A 24577-nucleotide genomic window follows, 5' to 3' on the forward strand; every position below is an offset into this window, starting at 1 on the left:
TACCTGAGTCACCATGAGCTATGGGGCTGTGGGAGAGGCAAAATATCACCTCTGTTCATCTGAGGATTTTAGCTGAGACTTTAACAAAATACTGCAAGAAAAGTCATTTTTTAAAAACTCACTTATGATCAATTATATTAGAGAACAGATTGAATTATTTTTCTTTTCTGTTGATAAAAGCTGTATTACAAAGATATTATCATAGGAAGAGGCAATCAGTGCATGAACAGCCATGCATTTTGAGGCTCTCATGCTGTCTGGGAAATCTGGGAACAGGAAATAATTTTATTTTTGAATGTAGCCAGCCCTGGATCCTTTCTATGTCCTCTCAGCTTCCTTAAAAACGGAACAGTTCCCTTTTAAGCTGACCTCTTTCTGCTTGTATCTTACAGACAAAAGGTAAGCACCATTTTCAATGTTCTGCCTGGAAATCTCCGTAGCTAGATCACAGAGTATGTTAGATTCATTTTCTATTTTCCACGTTGTTACAGGCAAGATTGAAATTGACTTTCTGCTGCTTCTGAAGCTTTCAACAGTGTTTTCCTCCCTTCATGGGCAAGCCCTCTGCCTCCAGGTTCCTTCAGCATCCACCAACAGTCCTCCAGCCACCTCCTGCTCCCAGTCCTGAAGCCAGATGCCACCTCCTGTGTTAGGGCTCTGTTACAGCGACACTTCCCCATGAGGGAGGGACACTTGTTCCAGTGATCCATCGCCTTACCAAGTGAGAACTGCAAAAACTTCGGCAGGGCACAAAGGACTCTGTGACCCTCCCCCCTCCAACTAAGAGATTGGACAGAGCTTCCGGTAGCCTAAGGCCGTGTCCTTGGGACAGCCCATCCCCCTTACGTTCCAGCCTGGAAAGGCTCAAGGCTGCCAAAAACATTGACTCTTGATCCCAGCCCAAACCTGGTGATAGGCGCCTGTCCTCCCTCTCCTCAGAGCATTTGCTTTGGAAAAGTTATCATTGCAAATCCTTTCCCTGTACGTTTGAGTTTTATCTGTCCCTTCTACAACCAAGGACAAGAGAGGCATTCCTTTGAAATGCAATCATCAGTAAAGACAGGGCCAGTGAGTGGACCGAGGCCGCCTAATCACATCTCTTAGCGCCCTTCCCTACAGACTTTGGCTTTAACACACACATGGTTTTTGTGGGTGAGGAAGACAGGAGGGCTCCACGGGGTGAGTCTGGTTTGGGGTTCCTTACGAGGGAGCAGCAGGGTGTGGAGCCGGTGGGAGCTGGCAGAGCAAATCTCCCAGTTCCTGCTGTCTCGGGGTGTCACTGTGCCATCTGTCCGCATGAGTTGGGCCTCGGGGCAGTTGGGCCGCTCCCAGGGCAGCAGCAGGCTTCCAGGGCAAGTATTCCCATGAGTAGAGCAAAGGCCACAACCCCTTTTCTAGTCTAGCCTTGAAAGTAAGCCCGTGTCCCTCCCACTGACTTCTATGTGGAATATTACAAACGATCCAAATAAGTCCCAACTCTGCCCAGGGGAAGGGGAAGGGAAAACAGAAAAGCAGATGCAAGTTCATGATGGAAAGAACATCAAGGTTATGTTGTAGGTGGGCCCCACGAATGGGAGAGAATGTTGTGACCGTGTGGGGGAAATACATTTTGCCACAATTACCTACTTTTCAAGCATTTAAATTCAATATGGGATAGTCTTTTATATCCATAAGTAGAAATATTTCCTTGTGTCTTCATTTTCTACTGGAACTTTAGATTCTCTTCCTTATTTGTGGAAGCTTAGAAAATTATAGGCATTTGTCCAAGGCCTATAAAGCTGAGAGAATTAGGTGCTTTAGAAATCTGTGCTTTCGAGGGTTTTCTTACCCAATTCATGGCATGGGCTACTGTGAATGCCCAAACCACATTCGGTATTAGTTCTAGCTTTCAAACCTAGAAACTCCAGCCTCTTGAGACTTTTTTTGCATTTAATTAATTTTTTTATTGACTGATTCTAAAGAGAGAGAGAGGAAGGAGAAAGGAGAGAGAGAAAAACATCTATTTGTTGTTCACTTATTTATGCATTTATTAGCTGCTTCTTGTATATGCCATGACCGTGGATTGGACCTGCAACATTGGTGTATTTGGACAATACTCTAAATGAGATATGTGGCCAGAGCTACGTAATGTCATATTGTTATTATATATATATATATATATATATATATACACACATATATATTTTTACATACATATAAAATATCTGGTAGTGATAGGTGATCAATATGTGATATCAATACAGCATTGATATCACTGACTCATTGATTTTGATATACATAATTTTATTACCCATCGCTTCCCCATTTTATACCCCTCACCCCCCTGTTCACTGTGCTCCAGCAGTGACGTACCCCAAGGGACCAACCTCTTTCTTGCCTTTGGGCTCTCTCACACCTTTGCTCCCTCTGCTTCGATTACTAAGCTCATCACCTTCTATTATAGGAAATGAATACCATCATTAAAAATAAATAAGAAATTTGAGTCTTCTCTGCCCTATGTAGATTCCATTTTCCAACAGTCTCCTCCGGGCTTTTTCACATGGTAAACTCGGGATTCCAAAGAGCTGCAAGGAGGGCAAGCCCCAATGCACAAGCTCTTTTTAAGTCTCTGTGTGTATCACACTCATCACGGCCTATTGACTAAGACACACAGCATGGCCAAGCCTAGGTTCATGAGCTGGAGATACTATAGGCTCTAACCCCCAATGGAAGGAGCCCCAAAAGTGTATTGCAAAGAAGAGCGAAAGCAGGGGACCGAGGGCTTACTTCAGTTATTTTGTAAATAATCTGCCACACATATTTCCTCCCTCCATTTTTCTTACTTCTTTTCTTCCTCCTTCTTGTCTTCCTCTTTTTCCTGTACCCTTGTCTTCCATTTGCTTCTGTGTATTTCTAATTAAAATGAAAATCTATAAGGTTGACATCATATTCGCCCTTATTCGAAAGAGTTAGGAGTCCTCTCTCAATAACTTACTGGTTGGAGTTGTTAAGAAAACTTGCCTTTGGAGTTACTTGAAATGAAGCATCAGAAACCAGTTCTTACAGATTAAACATAAAAAACATTCCTCTAAATTAAGAAAGATAAACATGTCTGGTTCTTGCTTTCTTCTAACAATATTTATTCTCCACGCAGTTGGAAAATGAAAGGACTAAAGATTTAGAAATAAGTGCATTGCTGTTCTAAAAATGTAGGTGCCTTCTTGACTGAAAATATTTTCAACTTATGAGTTTATTGGATATAGGCTGAGGAACATCTGTATGTGTATATACATACATAAATATATTTTCAAAAATTTCTGACAATTTGGCTCTTACTTTTAAGGACATTTTTTAAAGATTGTATTTATTTATTTTTAGAGAGAGGGGAAGGAAGAGAGAAAGCAAGGGAAAGAAACATCAATGTGTGGTTGCTTCTCAGCGCCCCCAACTGGAGACCTGGCCCATAACCCAGGCATGTGCCCTGACTGGGAATCAAACTGGCGACCCTTTGGTTCGCAGGCTGGCATTCAATCCACTGAGCCACACAAGCCAGGGCCTGTTAAGAAATTTCTTTATTGGGTTATCAGTACAACAACTATATCCACAATTAATCAAAGTAACATAAATATTTTACATTTTGATAAATACTTATCAAATCTAAAAAGCTAAAAATTGATAGGAAGGCATCTCTCAGGAAGATGAATGACGCTTCTTCCCCAATTCCTTTATTTATCTGTCTGAACTGCTACTTATTGCCGGAATGAGTGAGGGTTCAGCATCAGTACTAGTGCTAATTTTAATTATTATAGAAATAAGCATTAAGAAAAATATGAATACATAAATATATAGATGAAAATGGGAGGAGTTTTTTTCCATTTCTTCTTTTTTCATTCTTGATTTTGTTGCAAGAAGTTTTGCTATAGCAATGCTAATTTTTTGGATGTTTTCTGAGCTATTTTTGATGGTTATCTTCATTGAAAATTGTTTTCGATGAGTTAGCTGGCAACTCAATTAAATCCCCTAATTTTGTTAAGCAAATAATTGGCAATCTTCTGACTTGCAAGTGGATTTATTGTCTACTTACTGAAGGCATTATTTTCCTCAGTTATTAGTTAAGGGTATCAAAAAAGCCTTATTGAGTTATCAGTGGCTATTAACTTACCCACCTGTCACTAACTTAGAAATGGCTTGCTTCATTGAGCTAAGAGGAAAAGAAAGTAGGAATAAAATAATATTTAAAAATGTGGATTTGGGGATTTTTTTCCCCATAAGCTGTTAATAAATTTAGGCCAAATTAAAGAATGGTTTGGTTTTCTAAGATTGTTTAGTTCTGCAAAATATGAGTAATAGACACTTAAAGTTCTATTATCAGCTATAACAAGTGCCCATATATTCATTACAGATTGAATAGTTGTTAATTTCTTGACATATTTTCTTAATTTTGAAAAGTATTTTATAGTAAAATAGAGACATCAAATCTTTTCACCCTCATATTTCATTAGGAATCTCAAAAAGAGGGCATTTGCCTGGCTGGTGTGGCTCAGTGGATTGAATGCTGGCTTGTGAACTGAAAGATCACTGGTTCGATTCCCAGTCAGGCAACAAGCTTGGGTTGCAGGTCACAGGTCCAGATCCCCAGTTGGGGCCATGTGAAAGGCCGTCAAGAGAAGCATTTAATGTTTCTCTCCCTTTCCCTCTTCCTCCCTCCTCCTCTCTCTAAAGATAAATAAAAATCTAAAAAAAATTTTTTTAAAGAGGGCATTTGCTATTTAACCACCATAATATTTACACCTAAAATTTAGTAACTTCTAAATATGACTTAATATCTAGTCCATAGTTAATTTTCCTTAATTATCTCATGCTCCCATTAAATGTCTAGTTGATATATGGTCTCAGCCAGCCATAATGGTAATACCAAGTATATCTCCTTCATGCATACCCCATGAAAATCTAGAATTAATGACAGTGAGGATGCAGTACATTGAATTGATGCAATTGATAATTTTAAGTTTGGGAATGATCTGTGTATATGCATAGCTGCACAGGAACTTCATTTGTGTAATATCATTTTCTCCTTAATTCAAGCTAGTTTTGTGGAGTCTAACAACACCATGACTCACTTGCCTTCTTTCAACCCCGCCCCTCCACCTCTACACAAACTACGCATCTGCTCCTGTAATCATTACACCCTTAGGCCATCAGGTCCTGGTCAGCGTCAGACTGTCTTAAGGGAAGGCGTCAGATCTGTTGACCAAGCGAACAGAGCTTTGCTCAAACTAAAGATAACATCTTGACCTCAGCTGGGTTCTGGCCCTAGGCCCATGAAAACAGATCTACCCTACTGACCACACACTCATGAGGTCAGGTGGAATGACGCCCTGCTGGACATCAGGACCTGATACAATGATCAACTACTCCCTAGCTTAGCTCCATGTGAGCGGTAGAGCCCATGACCCCAGCTCTCTCAGTCCCCGTGACTGATGGCTTCCCCTACGTAACCTAGTCCCTAAGAGGCCATAGGGGAGCCAGGTCTTAGACTAGTAACACCTGTGTCTTCAGGCTCGGTGCCAATTCCTTAAATAAACCTTTACTTTCTTTGCTGCAAACTCCTGTTCACGTTTTATTGCGCTTTAATGCACGCAGGCATATGAACCACTTTAGTTCAGTAACATATGCCGTGTTTTAATAACTTACTTGACATTTTAGAGAGCAATTTGGCATAACAGCCTTGGGAACACAATTTAAAACGTGTGGTTGAGCAATTTCTTGGTATATTTAATATAACTTAGGATTTACATTCCAAATATATAACAATTTATGATGTTGGGTTTATAAATTATAGAAGTGTCTAGGGAAGCTTGTTTAATTGAAACACTTAAAAAGAAAATGGAATATTTTGAATGTACAAACAGTTAAAATAATTACAGTATTAAATGCCTAAAAATCTAAAAGTAATTGCTGAAATTTGTGCATTTATAATCGGCATAATGAAATTTATAAATTTAACTTATCTAAGAAAAAACTACATTTTAAATTTGTAATATTAATAAAATAAGTACTGGATTTGAATGTGACAGTGACCCCTGAAATAATCTTTTCACAAAAGCTACCATCAAGGACACCAAAAATCTCACATTGACTTTTTATTGGAAATATTAATCTCATCTTCCCATAGAACACGTTACTAGGTTCCCTAATGTGTTGTGAGAAAGATGAAGCTTAAGATTCTCTTTTTCTCACTCCTTCATTTTGAAGCCTTACCTTCAATTTTCTTCAAAATATATTTCTGAGCTTTTTAGTGTGAACATGGCTTGCCCTTTTACACCTGAAAAGAATACAAAAGTAATAGGAGAATAAAAGAAACCACGACTATTTCATTTGTAATGAAACTACGAGACACATTTCATCTACATAATCCAAAATACATGCAAAGTCTTAAGAGCCAGCTGAGTTTGGCAGAAGCCTCAGGGGAGAAAGGCAAGTGGAGAAGCAGAATGAACTTCAAAAGAACCCAAGTGGTGCCCGACCTCAGAATGCTTCCAGCAATAATACTGTCCCAGTGGTGAGAAGCTCAGTCTGAAGTGCAAATAACCACATCCCTCATTTTCAGCCAAGAGTCAAGGAATGGAATGAGTAGAGCTGGTGGCAGAAGCCTCCTTGAAACCAGGTTGGTTAGAGAGCAGCACAGGGGAAACTACAGGAAGGATCACAGAACCAGCGTATCTGGGGGGGAGCAGTGCGTCTCTGAGGGACCAGGGGAAAGTGATCTGTGGATGTCAGTATTCAACACAAGAAGTTCTTTTCAAGATAACACAGAAAGAAAGCGTGTACATCACTTCCGCCAAGATGGAGGCGTAGGTAGAAGGAAAGAAAGCATATACATCGAAGATTTTGAATCCAATTATGTTGTCTTTCAAGTATGAAAGAAGAAGATGCTTTATCATGGATGACTCAAGAAATATTCTCCCTGTTAAACTTAAGAAAACTTTCAGCTTTGGCCAGGTAGTTCAGTTGGTCAATGTCGTCGTCCAAATACATCAGCATTGTAGGTTCAATCCCTGGTCAGGGCACATACAAGACTTAACCAATGGCCCTGACTGCTGTGGCCCACGGGGTTGGGCATTGTCCCACAAAGTGAAAGGTCACCAGTTTGATTCCTGGTCAGGATGCATGCCTGGGTTGCCAACCAGGTCCCTGCTTTGGGCATGTGAGAAGGCAAACCATTGATGTTTCTCTCCCTCTGTTTCTCTCTTCCCCTCTCTCTAAAAATAAATAATATCTTTTTTTAAAATTTTATTTATTTATCTTTAGAGGGGAAGGAGAGAGGGAGAGAAACATCAATGTATGGTTGCCTTTTTGTGCATCCCCTGCTGGTAGTTAGCCTGCAAGGAACCGGCCTGCAACCCAGGCATGTGCCCTGACTGGGAATCGAACCGCGATCGTCTGGTTTGCAGGCCCGCGCTCAATCCACTGAGCTACGCCAGCCAGGGCCTAAAAATAAATAATATCTTTAAAAAAATGAATCAACCAAAGAATGCATAAATAAGTGGAACAACAAATCAATGTCTTTCTCTCCCTCTCTCTGAAGACAATACATAAAAATTTAAAAAGAAAAAGGAAACTTCCAGAGGATGAATTATAACCATCTGAAATGCAGCTGAGGAAACTATAACAAATGGGATGGCAAGAAACATTAAACACGTTCAGCTCCAGAACTGAAATGGGAAGAATATGAGCACTACAGTTATAGATAAGAATGTAAATAATATACACTCTGAAAACAATATAACTCCCAAAAATTAGGGGGGAAAAAGAGGATACAAATTCTGAGGCAGAATAAGTTTGGTGATTAACTTACTTATATTACCTGGGAGTCAATGCATATAATTTAAGGCTGACAAATAAAAAATTAAAATTACCAACATTTAAAATATCAGATATGCCAAGAAAGATAAAATTGACCAATATCAAAAGTAAAGAATAGCCTGGCTGGTGTAGCTCAGTGGATTGAGCACGGACCTGCGAACCAGACGATCGAGGTTCGATTCCCAGTCAGGGCACATGCCTGGGTTGCAGGCCAGTTCCCTGCAGGACAACTCCTAGCAGGGGACGCACGAAAGGCAACCATACATTGATGTTTCTCTCCCTCTCTCCTTCCCTTCCCCTCTAAAGATAAATAAATAAAATATTTTTTAAAAAAAGTAAAGAATAGACGAGGGGGGGAAGAAACATTAAGTTTGTTATTTCTCATTTTAGGTTTATTTTATTGTATTTTTAAAGATTTTATTTATTTATCTTTAGAGGGGAAGGGAAGGAGAGAAGGAGAGAAGTATCAATGTATGGTTGCCTCTCATGAGTCCCCTGCTGGGAACTGGCCTGCAACCCAGGCATGTGCCCTGACTGGGAATCGAACTGCGATCATGTGGTTCGCAGGCCCGTGCTCAATCCACTGAGCTATGCCAGCCAGGGTTCATTTTAGGTTTATTAGTCAAACAAGAAAAAGGAACCGTAATTGTACTTAAAACTGAAATGAGATAAGCATTTGAAATGAGATACTATAAGTAGGTGGTCAACCTCATTATTTATGAGAGAAATGCAAGTTTAAAGCATAATGTGGTGGTACTCCCTACCCATGAGAATGGTGACAGTGAAAAGTGGAGGCAAGATCAAGTATTAGGGAGGATGGGGAGCAGCTGGAACTTTTGTTACTTTTGACAGGATTGTAAATTGTTAGAACCACTTTGGTATCACTGGCAGTGTATGCTGAACCACACATAAGCACATCTATGTTTCAGCATTTGCATTCATATCTCTCTCTCCCTCTCTCTTTCTACACCTACACCTATAGCCAAGAGACACGTCTACTACATTCACAAGTGCAACATACAAGGATGTTCATAGCAACACCATTCAAGCCCAAATCTGAAATCTACTCAAATATTCATGAGCGATAGAATGGATAGGTGGTATATCCACACAGTGCTACACTATACAGCAACTAGAATGCATAAACTGCAAATAGACAGGACAATGATAAATGTTACAGGTATAATGTTGGGCCAAGAAGAAAGACATAAAATTTTTTTTTTCTAGTTGTATAAAAATACAAACCGTGCAAAGCTCATTTATGACCCCAGAAAGATAACCTTGGCAGAGTTTTGACTGTGAGAAGACAGGCAAGGGGTTTCTGGGATGTTGCTTAGGTTGTAATTCTTGATCTGGACGATGACTTCATTAGGTGGGTTTTCACTTTGGGAAAATCCATCAAGCTTAAGATTTACACTTAGGATTTCTTTGTGCTTTTCTGTATCTATGTTATACTTCATTAATAAGAACAATAAAAACAACAAAGTAGAAGGAACTTAATGCAAGAAACTGATGAAATTGATTACACGAGCGATAACGATATTGAGAAACCAAACAAAAGCTGACGAGCCAACTCAGATTAGCAGCAGCAGGAAGCAAACACACTTCTCAGACTTGAAGGAGCAAAGGCTGTGTGGTTGAAGCCCAGTTAAACACGTGAGTCAAGGCCGTGAGCCTGAAGGCCGTGAGTCTTCTGCTCAACTAGGCCTCCACCTTGGCCTGCCGAGACCCCTTTTAGTAAGGATCCTGCTTAGTCACTTCACTGAGAATCCCCGTACCCTGGATATCTGATCAGATTCTTCATTCCTCATTCTTTGCATGTAAGTTTTTGGCCTGCCTTTAGCAGGAATCCTGTTAGGCCAGTTTAGCAAGAATTCCCCCAATCCTTGACGTCTAATCAAGTTCCTCTTCGTATTTTTCCATTCACTGGCCCCTTCCATTTGCTTGTTGGCTATCAATCCCCATCTGTCTTTGCTTTACTGTGAGTTGAGCTCAGTTTTAGAACAAAGTCTCTTTCCCCTTCTACAGGAGCTTGAATAAAATCTGCCTCGCTGGGTGGCAGAGTGGAGATTTACTCTGTGCCTGGCAAAATGATGCTTAGGGCAATGAGCTGATGAACCAGCCCGGTGAACCTGGCTGTCTTCCCCCATCTAATCATGGTAGTGTTGGCCATTGGCATGTTCTTTGCTGCCTGGTTCTTCATTTGAGGTCACATCCACCTAGTTGGTTCTTCATTTGAGGTCACATCCACCTGCCTGGTTCTTCATGTGAGGTCACATCCACCAAATACATCTACAAAAAACTCCTCATCTCCTTGGTGGCCTCACTTGTCATGGGCTTTGGGGTCCTTCTCTTGCTGTAAGTGTCCCACCTGCTTCTCAAAATAAAGGCAGATGTGTGAACAAAAAGCTGTCTTGCTATTTTTAGCAAGAGTCTGGTGTATAATTTTACTTTTCCTCTGTGTATAATAGGATGCAATAGTCAGTCTTTCGGACTCCATCTTGTTCAGAGTCCATGTCGGTTACCAACTTCTGCTTGATGTTACACACAGACATTTTAGTTATTAAAGGACTCTAACCTGTAGCCTAAGAATTACCGAAACAACCTCTCTGCTCTAAACTATCTCCCCAAGGAGATAATGAAAATATGTACAAAAATACTGATTGTTCATCAAAAGATTTGTAGGCGCATTGTGACTGGGACCACAGCAACAGGAGTTTGTTCACCAAAAGCAAAGACGTATCACCATTCTCCTTAGACCCTTGCTTGTGTCCAGGTGTCTGCAGTCATCGTTCACGACCTCCCCTCAAACCCGTCCTGTTTCCCCCTTTCCTCAGACATAACAGATGCCTGAATTCTGTACTTTTTCAATACGGTCATTTGGTCCACCACCTTCGGTTGGCTGGCTCTCCAAAAAAGTCACTTTCCTTGCCCCAACCCCTTGTCACTCAACTTATTGAGGTGACAATAATTTGGGGTCATCCTACAGAAGGTGACAATAAGTTGGGGTCATCCTGAAGAAGGTGACAATAAACTGGGGTCATACTGCAGAATTTGAAACCCTAGCAGGCATGTCTGGATACAGAAGAAGTGAAGTCACTGGCAAAGCCATTGGAGTGGGTAGGACTGCAGTCCTGGAGGAAAAAAGCTGTGGTCGCTTATGCTATTGCTTTTACCAGACTAGAATTTTTTTTATTATGAAAAAATATATATCTATAAAAAAACCTATAAAATATATTTAGTAATTAAATATAAAAAGTTTTCCTGACTTCTGGCCAAGATGGAGGAGTAGGTAGATATGCTTCACTTCTTCCACAGTGAAAAGAAGGATAGCAACCAATTTAAAAACAAACACCAACCAGAACTGCCAAAAAATCAAACTATATGGAAGTCAGACAACCAAGGAGTTAAATAAGAAACATTCATCCATACCGGTAAAAGAAGCAGAGATAGGCCAGCCAGGGTGAAGAGGACAGGCAGCAAGGTGGCGGCTGGAGGACCAGGCAGTCCCACATTTGTGTGTGGATAAACCAGGAGAAACAACTGGAGAGCAAGGCAGACTGTGCAACCCAGTGCCTGGAAAGAAACCTTCAAAACCTCTGGCTATAAAAACCTGTGGAGATTTCGGCAGTGGGAGAAACTGCCAGTCTCACAGGAGAGTTTGTTGGAAGAGCCCATGGGGTCCTAGAATGTCCCAGCAATCAGCACCGGAAGGATGCAAATCACTTTTGGGTAGTGAAGGAAGTGACTGAAAGCAAGGTGAGAGCTAAGCAAACAGCATTATTCCCTCTTGGACCCCTCCCCCACAGACAGCACCACAACATAGTGGTGTGTGTTGCCCTGTCCTGGTGAATATCTAAGATTCTACCCCTTACAACGTATCAGATGTGCTGAGACAAAAAAAAAAAAAAATGTCCCAAATGAGAGAATATATCAAAACTCCAGAAAAATAACTAAGAAAGAGGAGATAGCCAACCTATCAGGTGTAGAGTTCAAAACACTAGTAATCAGAATGCTCACAGAAATGACTGAGTATGGCTGCAAAATAAAGGAACCAGTGAAGGCTATATAAAGTGAAATGAAGCCCTGGGTAATGTGGCTCAGTGGACTAAGTGCCGGCCTGCAAACCAGAGGGTTAATGGTTCAGTTCCCAGTCAGGGCACATGCCTGGGTTGCAGGCCAGGTCCTCATCAGGAGGTACATGAGAGGAAATGACACATTGATGTTTCTCTCCCTCTCTTTCTCCTTCCCTACCCCTCTCTCTAAAAATAAATAAATAAAATCAGAAAAAAAGTGAAATAAAGCAAAATATACAGGGAACCAACAGTGAAGGGAAGGAAACTGAGACTCAAATCAATGATTTGGAATGGAAGGAAGAAATCAACATTCAACCAGAACAGAATAAAGAAACAAGAATTCAAAAAAATGAGGAGAGGTTTAGGAACATCTGAGACAACTTTAAATGTTCCAACATCCAAATCATAGGAGTGCCAGAAGGAGAAGAGGAACAGCAAGAAATTGAAAATTTATTTGAAAAAATAATGAAGGAAACCTTCCTCAATCTGGCAAATGAAATAGATTCCTAGGAAGTCCAGGAAGCTCAGAGAGTCCCAAAGAAGTTGGATCCAAGGAGGAACATGCCAAGGCACATCACAATGAACTAACCCAAGATTAAAGATAAGTAAGGAATTTTTTTTTTTAGGAAAGAATCTTAAAAGCAGCAAGACAAAAGGAGACAGTTACCTACAAAGGAATTCTCATAAGACTATCAGCTGACTTCTCAAAAGATACATTGCAGGCAAGAAGGGGCTGGAAAGAAGTATTCAAAGTCATGAAAGGTAAGGGCCTACAAGGTAATCTTTACCTTTGGTAATCTTTACCTTTGCTGGTAAAGATTACTCTACCAGCAAAGCAATCATTTAGAATGGAAGAGCAGATAAAGTGCTTCCCAGATAAGGTAAAACTAAAAGAGTTCATCATCACCAAGCCCTTATTATAAGAAGTGTTAAATGGACTTATCTAAGAAAAAGAAGATTAAAACTATGAACCGTAAAATGACAACAAACTCACAGCCATCAACAACTAAACCTAACCCCCCCCCCAAAAAAAAAAACTAAGCAAACAAGTAGAACAGGAACAGAATCACAGAAATGGAGATCACATGGAGGGTTATCAGTGGGGGTGGGGGGGAGAGAAATGTGGGAAAAAGTATAGGGAATAAGAAGCATAATTGGTAGGCACAGAATAAACAGGGGGAGGTTAAAAATAGTATAGGAAATGGATAAGCCAAAGAACTTACATGTACAACACCTGGACATGAACTAAGGAGGGGAATGCTGGAGGGAGGGGAGGTGCAGGGTGGAGGGGGATAAAGGGAAGGAAAAAATGGGGCAACTATAATAGCAAAATTAATAAAATATGCTTTTAAAAAAAGGAAGTTTTCCCTTTGAAATCATGACAAAACAAAGAAACATACTATCAGTACTTTTATTAAATAGTAACCATCCTGGCCAGTGAAATGGGGGGAAAAGAAGCCAAATTGTCTAAGGATAGGAGAAGACAGAATATTATTATGATTTGGAGATAATCTAATTGTATATATGGATGGTTTTAAAATCTACAGAAAAATTATTGGGACTGATAACAGGATTTATCAATATTGCTGTGTACAAAATCAGTAATCAAAAATTAGTAATCCCTGGCTGGTGTGGCTCAGTGGATTGAGTGCCAGCCTGCAAACCAAAGGGCATTGGTTCAATTCCCAGCCAGGGTGCATGCCTGGACTGTGGGCCAGGTCCCTGGTAGTGGGCAAGTGAGAGGCAACAACACATTGATATTTCTCTTCCTCTCTTTCTCCCTCCCTTCCCCTCTGTCTAAAAATAAATAAAAATTTAAAAATTAGTAATAGCAAAAGTCAGAAAACAAAATTTGAAAAAAGATACTTTTAATATTAAAGCATTAAAAAATATCATGAACCTAGGAATAAATTTAATGAGAGGTGTGCAGGAACTTCATTGGGGGGATTATAAAATTTTATTAAGAATCATTACAAACACCTATTTGTATGATGAGATGTGTCATGTTTATGAGATAAAATACTTAATATTATAAAAATGTCTATTTTTTCCTAATTGATCTACAGAATCAATGCTATGCTTGCATATGTTGACAATTTGATTGTAAATATGGAAGGGCCAAGAACAGCTAAATCTATCTGGAAAAGGAATAAAATGGAGTCTTATTGTCATTAGATATCATTACTTACTGTAAAACTTAGGGTCATTATGGCCCTGACCAGTTGGCTCAGTTAGTTGGGCATCACTCTATAAAGTGAAAGGTCACTAGTTCAATTCCCAGTCAGAGCACATGCCTAGGTTGTGGGTTCAATCCCCAGTCAGGGCATGGACAATGATATTTCTCTTACATCTCCTTCAATTTCTTCTTACCCTCCCCTCTTTCTAAAAAATATTAAAAAAAAACAACAAACTATGGTCATTATGATAGCGTGGTACTTTTGCAAAGGCAGAGAACTTAAACACTAAGATGGTGTCACCCTACAAGAACTTCATTTGTTTAATAAAATTTTCTCCTTCATTCAAGCCGGCCTTGTCTAGTCTAATAACACTGCGCATGGCACACCTGCCTCCTTTTGACCAGGTGCTTTCGCACTTGCAGAGACTGCACGTCCACTCCATTATCATTAAGCCCTTAGGATATGTATTAGGTCCTGGTTAGCATCAAACTGTCCCCAAAATAAAACTTCCCATCTGTCAACAATGAGAACATAGTTTTGGCCAAACTAGTGATAACATTTGGACCTCAGTTATGTTTTAGCCCCAGCCCCATAAAGGTGGAACAGCCCCACCTACCATGTCGTCACCCTGAAACCAGGCAGGATGACTCCCTGGCTGGCATCAGGCAGGACCTGATGTAGTGGTCAGCCACTCCCTGCCACGGCCCCATCTCCCTTAGCTACCATGGCCAGTGATTCCTCCTATATGACCTACCATTCAGAGGCCATCAGGGAGCCAGGTTACAGAGCGCTAGCTCGCCTGCGCCTTTGGGCTTGGCACCAGTTCCCTGAACAAACCCTAACTTTCTTTGCTGCAAACTCCTATTCATGTCTCACTGGGCTTGGATGCACGCAGACAAATGAACCTCTTTAGCTTGGTACCACTGGACTTGAAAGCCCAGCAACAGATTTCTGCACCCATGTTGACAGTGCCGCATCGGTCTGTTTAATAAATAGTACTGGATCAATTGAATATCCATCGAAAATAAAATAAAAGTGAACTCCTACCCGGCACTGTATCAGAATTTAACTGTAGATGGATTATCGACCCAAGCATGGCAAGCAAAACTAGAAAGCTTTTAGAAGGTAATACAAAAGCTAACCTTTATGAGCTCAGTGCTTGGGAAGTTTTCTTCAACAAGAAACAATAACCATAGATGTTAAAATTGATAAGTGAAGCTACATTAAAATAAAGACCTTCTGTTCATAAAAACATTATAAAATAGTAAAAAGTAGACATGGCACTGGATAAAGTATTTGAAGACATAACTAACAGAGAAATTGTGTGTAGAAGATATAATAGCCTCATGCAAATTAATAAGGAAAAAAACCCTGTTTAAAAATGGGTTGAATATTTGGACAGTTTTTTTTTTATGGAGAAGAAATATGAGTGACCAATGAACATATGAAAATATGTGATTTTAATTTGCATTAATCAGAAATAATGCAAATTAAAATCACAAGGTGATCCTATTGTGTACCCGCTAGACTGACAAAAATTGAAAATCTTCCAATAACATATTGAATAAGACCTTGGAGTGGTCAAACTTTCATACATTATTGATGGGAGTGTAAATTTAAATAACCACTTTGGAAAACAGTTTTGCATGACCTAGTCAAGTGGAAGATGCACATAACTTCTTTTTAAAAGATTTTATTTATTTATTTATCTTTAGAGGGGAAGGAGAGAGGGAGAAAAACATCAATGTATGGTTGCCTTTCGTGCATCCCCTGCTGGGAGTTGGCCTGCAGGGAACCGGCCTGCAACCCAGGCATGTGCCCTGACTGGGAATCAAACCGCGATCCTCTGGTTCGCAGGCCCATGCTCAATCCACTGAGCTACACCAGACAGGGCTGCACATAACTTTTGACTCAGCAATTTCACTCTTGCATATATTCCCTGCAGAAACATGTGCATATGTGTACAAGTATACACGAATAGCAATGCTCATAATCGTAGAGTTCCTGACAGCCACCAAACTGGAAATGGCCCCAAAGTCTATCAATTGTGTATTCATGCATTGAAAGTTTCAGCGATAAGGAATGTGGGTGAATTTTACACACATCACACTGAGCAAAAGAAGCAAGGCCCAGTGGACTACAAGAGACTATTTCCATTTCTGTAGAGTACAGAAACAGCAGTCAGCCACGGATTGTTGGTATGGTTACTGTGGTAGACATAATAATGGGCCCCCAAAATGTGCGCATTCTAATCCCAGATCTTGTGAATGTGTTACTTTACAGGACAAAGGAATCTGCAGATGTTATTGAGGTTAAAGACCCTGACCTGGCTGGTATAGCTCAGTAGATTAAGACTATGAACCAAAGGTTTGCCGGTTTGATTCCCAGTCAGGGCACATGCCTGGGTTGCTGGCCATGTCCCCAGTTGGGGGTGAGCCAGAGACAACCACACATTGGTGTTTCTCTCCCTCTCTTTCTCCTTCCCTTCCCCTCTCTCTAAAAATAAATAAAATCTTTTAAAAAATAAATAAAGACCTTGAGATGGGGGAGTTTGTCCTGGATTATCCAGATGGACTCAATGCAACCATCAGCGTTCTCTGATGTAGAGAAGGAGTCTGACTCCTAGACTTTAGGAGTCAGAGCGGACATGTGACAATGGAAGGAGAGACAGAGAGCTGCTACACTGCTTTTTCTGAAGGTAGAGGTAGCGACCCACAGCCAGGGAATGTGAGCTGCCTCTAGGAGCTGGAAAAAGCAAGGAAGTGGGTTTTTCCCAAGAGCCTCTAGAAATAAACACAGCCCTGAGACACCTTGGTTTTAGCTCAGGAAGATTGGTGTTGAACTTGTAATTTACAGTACCCAAAAAGAACAAATTTGTATTGATTCAAGCCCCCCAATGTAACACATTCTGCGGTAATGTGTTACAGCAGCCCTAGGGAATTAATGCAGGTACATAGGTGGCAACATGATAAATAAAGTAAGGAAATGATTGTCATTAGTCATGATAGAAACCACTTTTGAGGAGGGGTTGAGAGGCTGGTGTGAACAGAAAAGGGCCCTCGGAAGGTAGGGGGTACAGGCAATGTTGTCTTTCTTGACTTGGTGATGCAGACAGTGGCCTGCAGTGTCCGTGGCATTATAGATGAGATGACACGAATTCACATGGACTACCGAGTCCTGTGGAGAAAAAGGGATGGCATGGCCACTTTCTCAAGGGGAGAGTGCTTTAGCCACTCTTTTGAGCAGAGAGTGCCTTGACCTTTGCCTTGACAAGCTTTTATTGGCTTTCTAATAGCGTACATCAAAGAAGGTTCTCATTCATTATACTTAGGTTTGCTTTAGGTAATTACTTTTTACAGATAACAAAGGAAAGGATGTTACTGATTACTTTCTACAGATTAACAAGGAAAAAATGTTGCAAATGCAAGGGAATGATAAGAGTAATTGGTCTGGTTACACTTGTCCTTGGGAGAATTACCACAGACTTCAGGAAGTTACTTTAAAGATATGCAGTAAGCATTTGGTGCCTCAACTCAGGGTGAGGGAGTTTTAGCAAGAGCAAGTCACAAAGTAGCCTAGGTACAATGCAGGCCTGATCTCCCACGGGAGAACTGATCTGTGGGCATGGCTCCTGTGTGCCAGACCTCATTCCCCACTGGCCTTTCTGAGTGGGGGGTGGGCTACATTCCCACACCATGCAGAACGGCTCCCTACAACTTGGGTGCAGTTACATAGGACTCTGCTTTCTAACTATTCTTTATACATTTATACATTAATACATTTATATTTTGTGCCCATTTATGCCACCTGTTTTTTTCCAAAGTGGGAAAAATATTCTCTACCTTCACAGGTGAAAGAAGGTTCCTTTAAAAAACAAGGTGACTTCTAATGCTGAAAATTTTGACAAGGCTTCCTAGGGGACCCTGGGGGGCCAGGCATTACCATTCCATACGCTCCCCGGGGAAAGGAAAAGTGAAGGCTGACACTCAGTTTATCCAAGTGGGCCTCTCAGTTATGCAGCAACTATTCAGTGTTTCTTTTTGTAGCCCATCTGGCCAGCATTTCAGCAGATCCAGGCTGATGCCTCCACTAGACTGAATATAGCTCAGAATGGCCCTACTCACAACTCTTTGAATAGGGTTTTGCCTGGTCTTGTGATTGCAACCTGTTTTCTGTCTAAACAGACTCCAGTTTGCTAGCTGTTTAGATTACATAATGGTTTGCATCCGCAGTTAAGATACATTAACTGAACCAGTAATCTTTCCTTTAGTATCCTCTCTGTGCCAGATACCACGCTCGACTCTGGGGTCCAGAGACAAATAGCCCATAGTCCTTTCCTCAAAGGAACTATTGAGTCAGAGGGGAAAGTATAAGAGTAGATATGTAAGCTTGTGAAAATCTCCCTGTGAGTAATATATCACATGGGAACACAGAGGAAGGAGTGCCTAATGTTACCAGGGAGACGGAAAAAGTCTTCCTGCAAGAGATAAATGGAATTAAAGAGTCAGCGTGGGTTGATTTAGGAAGGAAGAAGGTATTTCAGGCGAAAGGAGCACTCGTGGCAAGTTAGTGGGGTAAGAAAGGGCATGGCCCATTTCGGAACCTGCTCTAATTCTATTGGCTAGATGCAATTGGGAGGCCTGGGAGAGATGAGATACTGGCATCAGGTCAGAAATCTAGGTGTCAGCCCTGGCTGGTATAGCTCAGCGGATTGAGTGCCGACCTGGGAACCAAAGGATCACCTGTTCAATCCCAGTCAGGGCACATGCTTGGGTTGCAGGCCAGGTCCCCAGTATGGGGTGCACGAGAAGCAACCACACATTGATGTTTCTCTCCCTCTGCTTCTCCCTCTTCTCCCCTCTCTTTAAAAATAAATAAATAAAATCTTTAAAAAAAAGAAATCTAGGTGCCAGTTCTAAAGCACCAGACACCAGGGAATGCTGGGTAGAAAGAAAAGCAAGCAGTGAGCTTTGTGACTCTGACGTCCGCAATAGAGATGCAAGACCACTAGTTCTGTTGGATTAGGGCCTCACCCTAATGACTTGATTGAACCTCATTTGCTTTGTTAGGACCCAGCCTCCAAATTCAGTCCTACTGAGGGTTAGGGCTTCAACAGACGAATTATTCTGTGTGCGGTGAGGGGTGGAAGGACACAATTCAGTCCGTAGTACATGTGGAACCAGCATGATCTGGCTCCTGCTCGCATCTCCACTCCCATCTCATACCTCTTCCCCTTTGTCGTTTCACTCTAGCTGCCCAGGGGCGACATATGGCATTCTCCAGAGCCCCCACCACAGAGATGTCGTGTTTGAATCTGCTCAATGCATGCTCCGCCCCACGTGGTAGATAGAGTCTGATTCCTTGAAGGTCAACCCTTGAAGGCCAACCTGCCCTCAGACACAGACTGAAGCCATTGTGACACAGTGGTGCTTTCTGTCCTTGACAGTTGTTCTTGCTAAACGTACAATGGAGCCAGACAATGCCTGGCCAACAGATCTGTCTTCTGGGAAGAACAAATAATTTTGACAGTGCCCTATATTCCAGAAAGATGACATATCAAGAGCCATAAAAATATTCATGCACTCTGACCCACTTTGGTGATTCTGCAACTGGAGTTTTATCCCAGTCATTTAAAATAAGAGGGGGAAAAAAGCTATCTGTATAAAGCTGTTTTTTATAGCACATAAGTTGAAACTGTAGGGGAATATCTAAATACTTCTAAAATGTGAAATAGCAATATCTTAGAAGAGTTTATAGTCATTGAAGTAAAAATATGATTACTGCAGAATACATAGAAAACATTGTGAAATGAGTTTAGATAGATAAAGAAAATTAGAACTCAAAATTTAGCCTACAATGTATTTCAGCTATGTAAAAGCTCTGTCTCTGTTTGTAAGGACAATAATTGCTCTTTGTTTCCCAGATGCTATTCTAAGCCCCTGGCCTTATCTTTTATCCCTACAAACATTTTTAAAAATGAACATTATGGTCTCCAAACAACAAATGAGAGGCTGCAAGAACTAGGGTTAGCTTAATAAGCGAGTAGAAGAACAAAATTTAAATCCAGATTTGTTTGACTTAAAACCTCATGCACCCTGGGTTGGTGTAGCTCAGCAGGCTGAGTGCCAGACTGGGAAGCAGTTTGATTCCGAGTCAGGGCACCTGCCTGGGTTGTGGGCCAGGTCCCCAGCAGGGGGTGTACAAGAGGCAACCACACATTGATGTTTCTCTCCTTTGCCCTCTCTCTAAAAAAAAAATGAATAAAAAATAAAAATAAATAAAACTGTACGCAATTTCCCCTCTCAAGAGCTATCTTTCTGAACTTTAAAGTGAAAATAGCCCTGGCTGGTGTAGCTCAGTGGATTGAGTGCGGGCCTGTGAATCACACGATCGCGGTTCGATTCCCAGTCAGGGCACATGCCTGGGTTGCAGGCCAGTTACCAGCAGGGGACTCACAAGAAGCAACCATACATTGATATTTCTCTCCTTCCCTTCCCCTCTAAGGATAAATAAATACAATCTTTAAAATAAATAAATAAATAAATAAAGTGAAAATAAATAAGCAAATAGAAAACAGAAACCAAAGGCAACTAGTTATGTAAAGGTAGCATGGTTAAAAGAGAAATTTTATTTTTTTATTTTAATATATATTGTTATGTTTCAAAATTGATTCGATTCTTTTTTCTAAAAGGTGCCCACAAAACACACCAACAACGATGATGTCCACCTGCTGCTGGAAACACACCAGGCTCAACGTGTACTTTCCTCTGATCTGTTTGTCTTTGAATTTACATGCCAACCAGGGACCGGGACAATAAGAGCATTATTGCAGAAGTACAAACCCCTTTCTGAAGACGAACCAGGTGACAGCTCCAAGTTCTGTCACACAAACTGCCAGCATGGGTAGCTTTCTAGGGTCTCTTTCTGCACCTCCAGCCAGAGAGGGGAGGGCTACTCATCCCAACTGCAGGCCAGCAGAGGTCTTGAACAAGATTATTTGGGAGGGTCAAGGGTACCTACGGGAAGAGGGAAGGGCCATTTCCCTGTCCTCCTGAGTGCCTAGTAAACTGCAGAAACTCTTGGGTGCATCCTGGGGAAGTCATTGGTGTAGAAAAGGTAAGGTTCTTGGGAGAGACTGAGATGTGTGCCCTATAATCTGGGAGCATCCATCAGCTGGAAACTGGCGCCTCCTTTTGTACTGGAGCACAGAAGGTAATAGAGGGGCTGCCTACATACACACCACCTTGTATTGCCAGTTTAAGTCTGTTTCCCTTAGCTTAAATAGACAGCAAAGAATGATAACCGGGCCCTGAGTGATCTTCTAAGTAGCCTGTTCCAGAGATGCCTGCCTGAGTGAGGGGACATCAGCAGTAGGAGACCTTGATTCTAACCCCGTGGGTAGTTGCTGAGTGGAGAGCATCGCAATTGTACAGCCAGATAGTGTATTTTCCATGTCAGGGTCCAAATAGAGCTTCTTAAAGAACTCACAGCCTGCATCCTACCAAGAGAACCAGTATTTGGGCCACAATACCAGCCAGCTTATAATAACACCAATTAGGTAAGTTATTATTCTCATCGTCTCTAAATCATATTTTAAAGTTTTTATTTATTTATTTTTAGAGAGAAGGGAAGGGAGGAAGAAAGAGGGAGAGAAACACCAATGTGTGGTTCCCTCTCACATCTCCCCTACTGGGAACCTGGTCTGTACCCCACGCATGTGCCCGGACTGGGAATTGAACCGGCGACCTCTGGGTTCTCAATCCACTGAGCCACATCAACCAGGGCCCTTCCTAATTATCTTATGTTAAGACTAGTAGTAGAATAAATATGCAGTCCCTAAGAACATACAAGCCCCATGCTAGGTAGGTAAGAAGAAAAGGAGAGACAGGCATTTGTCACAGAAAATCCACCTACAAGATGGATAAATCACTTGTGCCAGTTAAGACCACATTCAGTTCAGTTTGCCTTATTTATGATTAATGTAACACAGGGGTAGTACAGAAGATGAAGCCTACTCCTGTAACCTATATTTGCTAAGGGTCTTCATGGCTTCTTGCTCTACTTCTCTATTAAAAAAAAGACAAAAATGCTAGAAAGTCAGATGACGCCATAACCCCCTCTCCTTGGCAAAGTGCCAAAAGAAGGCCACCACTGAGAAAAGGAAGAGGAGAAAAGAAAATCAGATAGAACCAATAGGGAGAGACAAGGCTCGAATCTTTGAGCGCTTTATTCAGATGCCAGCGATCCCAGAAAATGGCAGGTTGTATACCCTAAAAATCATCTTATCATGTCATCTCAAGCCAACCTTTTTATGAGAAAAAAAGGTAGGGAAGGGTTTGGGAAAAGGTTAATCAGATAAGATTTTCCTGGTATTTCTTTATCTGCTGGTCAACAATTCTTTACCGGAGTCAAGGATGTTCCCTCCCTGGAATGCGCTGGCTCAGATACCGTCACTTGCAGACCCCCTGGGGCGCAAAGGCTGAATTGCTTGTGGACCTCCTGGAGTCACGTAGGTTACGCATTCCAGTCCCTGGAATAACAGTTTTCCACAAGCATTAGTTACTGATGCCTATCAACTAAGGCTAGCATCTTTAAGTCTTGAGTTACCCTACCATTATAACTAAAAGTAAACCAAAAAATCACAGGCAGAATGGCAGCCTAGTGTTGAGGTCATTTTCTAAGAATAGTGGGAACGGCCCTTTGACTGACGTTGGGCACCTCTATATGAGTAGAATCTTCTCTAGGTATTACAGTAGATTTCTTTAACATATAAATGACAGAGTGATGCTGTGTCACACTTGCTACCAAGTTACACAGTTTAAATCACTTATATGTGACACTTCAGAGTGACTATTTCTAGGCTCCAGACATGACATCACTACGGTTCTCCCAAGTTCAGCACTACAAAATAGACTGTATGGGCTCCTAGTGTTTGGACTGGGTCCCATTCTCTAGCCAGAAAAAAAGTCCTTCTCACCAGGTATCCCATTAAGCCTCTATCAAAATCTCCCAAGAAACAAACTGTTAGAAGAAAATGTTTTGTTAACCTGTGGCTTCTATAATTGTGATCTCTTTCCAATGTTCAGAAAAGCAATCGAACAGCATCTGAATGTCCAGCAAGCCCACTGTCGGGTCCTCAGGCAGTTAGAAGTTTGCTCCAACCTATAGACACAAGACAGGCGAGTCAGCCAGGACAAGTGGAATAAAAATAAAAAAAAACTGAGATAGACAGTTAAATTGCCAAGCATTTTATAGCCAGCCAGCAAATCACAAAATCCTATCTTCTGTAACCAAGGACACTTAGGAGTAAATGGTTTACACTTCTCCCCAACTAGAGAATAAATAGGGTAAATCACTCTACTGAAGGAGAGAGAGAGCAGAAATCCACTTAGTGCTGTGTGTGCCATCCATACCCAAGGAGAGATGAAGTTGAGAGAATAAATCTCATTTTGGCGTGTCAGCGTAAAGCAGATGAATATTCTATTGAGATCCACCCCTAAGACTTTCCCTAAACTCCCAGCCTTTAAAAACCTTAAAAAACAAAGGTCCCAGCACATTTTTTCCCTCCTGGGAGCACCCCCGTGCCTTTCCCTTCTCCCCTTTCCTCCCCCCACAGGCAGGCATCTGCTAAAGTCTAAGGGACCCCAGGATGCCTGAAAGCAGGGAACAGTGGACAGCGGCAGTGCTGGGGTTAACCCCTAACCCTCTCCCCGAGGTCCCCTTTTCTCTGACTTCTTAGTGAGCCAAAGCAGCCCAGCCCAGGCTCATGTCCGCACCTTGTCCCTCTCCTGTACTAGTTCCCCTTCTGTCCTAGGTCCTTCCTTGTTTCTCTGTCCCAGACTTTATAAACATCCTCTAAGAATCACCTGGACTCGCATTGTGAAATCTTTCCTGCGTGAAGCCAAGAACCCACACCCTACTGGCCGGTGCTGGGCAGCCCTGCTCAGGGCCAGGTTCCCTTTCTGGTAGAAAGTTATTTTGTCATGAGATTTCACTTAACTTTTACTTTTAAAAAAATGGTCTACTCTGTTCAAATTGTCCACAATAAGCATATGCGATTTTTATAATCAGAACAATCACTACAGCTCTTTCCAGGAAGAAAAAAGAAGAAGAAAAAGAAGAGGAGAAGAAGTAATGACTCATTGTAGACAAGTACCCACATTTAAATTGTTTAAGGGACAGGTAAAAGTTTCTTGCGAACCCACAGGGCCCTGACTGCCTTCAGCTCGAAATAATTCCCTTGCCACAGTGACACATCTCTGGGGAGGCCTGTTCCGTGCCCCTTTGCTAGTTCCTGCGGTCTAGGTGTTGAGAACAAGAAGTTTATTTCCCAGAAAAGACTCAGTTGTAGCCCTGGATGGAGCTGGGAGGGACAAACATGTCCTTATAGTGTTGTTTTCCTTGGCACATCCCTCTCTGGCTGTGCCCATTACTTCCTTCTTCCTTTTCCTCTACTTCCTTCTAGTTCTTCTCTCACCT

The 24577-nt window shown here is 41.5% G+C and overlaps 2 long non-coding RNA genes and 1 pseudogene across 2 annotated transcripts; 2 read left to right on the forward strand and 1 right to left on the reverse strand.

Annotated features, from left to right (window-relative positions):
* Positions 1-1965: 1965 nt before the first annotated feature.
* On the forward strand, positions 1966-20556 carry LOC118989232 (uncharacterized). Its single transcript, XR_005066963.1, has 3 exons — positions 1966-2057; positions 13038-13043; positions 20546-20556. It is a non-coding gene; the product is annotated as an uncharacterized LOC118989232 (long non-coding RNA).
* On the forward strand, positions 9936-10207 carry LOC118989231 (transmembrane protein 258-like; annotated as a pseudogene).
* A 1803-nt stretch (positions 20557-22359) lies between the features above and the next one.
* LOC118989233 (uncharacterized) lies at positions 22360-23913 on the reverse strand. The gene is made up of 3 exons (XR_005066964.1): positions 23875-23913; positions 23146-23260; positions 22360-22628 (listed from the first exon to the last, which is right to left on the reverse strand). It is a non-coding gene; the product is annotated as an uncharacterized LOC118989233 (long non-coding RNA).
* Between the last annotated feature and the right edge of the window lie 664 nt (positions 23914-24577).

This window comes from Sturnira hondurensis, unplaced genomic scaffold (genome assembly GCF_014824575.4).
Source record: "Sturnira hondurensis isolate 20B ecotype Veracruz unplaced genomic scaffold, ASM1482457v3 Scaffold0006437, whole genome shotgun sequence".
Classification (NCBI taxonomy): Eukaryota; Metazoa; Chordata; class Mammalia; order Chiroptera; family Phyllostomidae; genus Sturnira; species Sturnira hondurensis.